General features: G+C 30.5%; 1 non-coding gene across 1 annotated transcript; it reads right to left on the bottom strand.

The window, feature by feature from the left end:
* Positions 1 to 245: 245 nt before the first annotated feature.
* On the bottom strand, positions 246 to 317 carry TRNAK-UUU (transfer RNA lysine (anticodon UUU)). Its single transcript has one exon. It is a non-coding gene; the product is annotated as a tRNA-Lys (tRNA).
* Between the last annotated feature and the right edge of the window lie 1,160 nt (positions 318 to 1,477).

The raw sequence follows: 1,477 nt of genomic DNA, 5'->3' as shown, positions 1-1,477 counted from the left end.
TTATTGATTTTCAATTTATGTAAAATATCTTAATATAAAATAAAAATATTGAAGATTATGATTGTAATTCTTGGAAAATTAAAAGGTGATTCTCAAAGACAACGTCACGATTTCGGTGAAGAAAAAGAAATATGTGAGATGTTTAAGTGTTTTTTTTCACAAACTGTTGAATATTTATTGTTTGATTGAATAACGATATCAAATTAGCGATCAAATAACACATTTTTCAAAACTTAATTAACTGGCGCCGACTGTGGGGATCGAACCCACGACCACGTGGTTAAAAACCACGCGCTCTACCACTGAGCTAAGTCGGCTCGTTTAATTTTTAATTAAGTAATTACTATTATAATTAATGTTATTTGTGTCTTACAATTAATTGTTTAAGAGTTAGCTCCATCGTTGTATAGTCTTTGGCGTCATCGAACCACAGCTATCATTAGAATATCGAACATTTTAATCAAAGGTCAAATATCAATTAAATACTTATAATTGCGACCAGCAACAACACCATTCCAAGACAAAATGCCAAACTAGCATTATCACTACATATAATAAGATAACGTAATCAAATAGTAGCAAAAGTAGTTATTTCCTGTCAACAAAATCTAGCGTTTCATTCATGTCATTTTGACTATAAAGTTTTGTATAATATGAATAATGAATTTATCATGTTGCATTGTTGTTTTATTGACCAATAAAAAGAAGATTTGTTTCAATGAATGTTCATATATACGAGAATTGAAAATACGCTAAAATAAGATTAACATAATTATAACGCTAAAATAAGATTAACATAATTATATTCTAATATATCTGTTATCGTAAGAACTAGAAATAATAGAAACATTGAGAGGAAAGTTGTGTTATTCATTAGAAATTGAAAACAGATTTATATAGCCTTTACAAATGGAATTAGTCAAAAATTAGTACTGCATGATAATAAAATAGGAATAAAAGAAACTGATTCTAAAATATAGGACTTCCTGTTAAAGAATCTAACTTCCCTTAGGACTAGGATTTATTAGTAAACGTGGACTGAATTAAAAAATAACTTTAACTAACATTCTCTCCCTTAAGCTAATGCCTTTGTGATTAGCTTACTTCTGTGATCTTCATTACTCCAAGCATGCTTCGAAACTTCTCAAACTGCTCGAGCTTCAATGGCTTTGTCATTATATCTGCAGCTTGTTCTTCATAGCAGCAAAAACTCAGTCTCACCACTTCATCATTTACCAAGTCTCTGAGAAAATGAAACCTTACTGCAATATGCTTACTTCTGCCATGAAAATTTGGATTTTTTGGACAATTGAATAGTGGAACTATTGTCACATAAAATCACAGTTTCTTCCTTTTCTTCAGCTCCAAGTTGCTCCAAGATTCTTCTAAGCCAAATACATTGACAAGCACAAAGTGCTGCAACAATATATTCCGCCTCAGTGGTAGATAGGCTAACAACATGTTGTTTTTTCGAAGC

The sequence above is a fragment of the Lathyrus oleraceus genome, chromosome 3 (genome assembly GCF_024323335.1).
Source record: "Lathyrus oleraceus cultivar Zhongwan6 chromosome 3, CAAS_Psat_ZW6_1.0, whole genome shotgun sequence".
Classification (NCBI taxonomy): Eukaryota; Viridiplantae; Streptophyta; class Magnoliopsida; order Fabales; family Fabaceae; genus Lathyrus; species Lathyrus oleraceus.
Note: the sequence above shows the minus strand (reverse complement) of the source record. Positions and strands in the feature narration are given on the sequence as shown.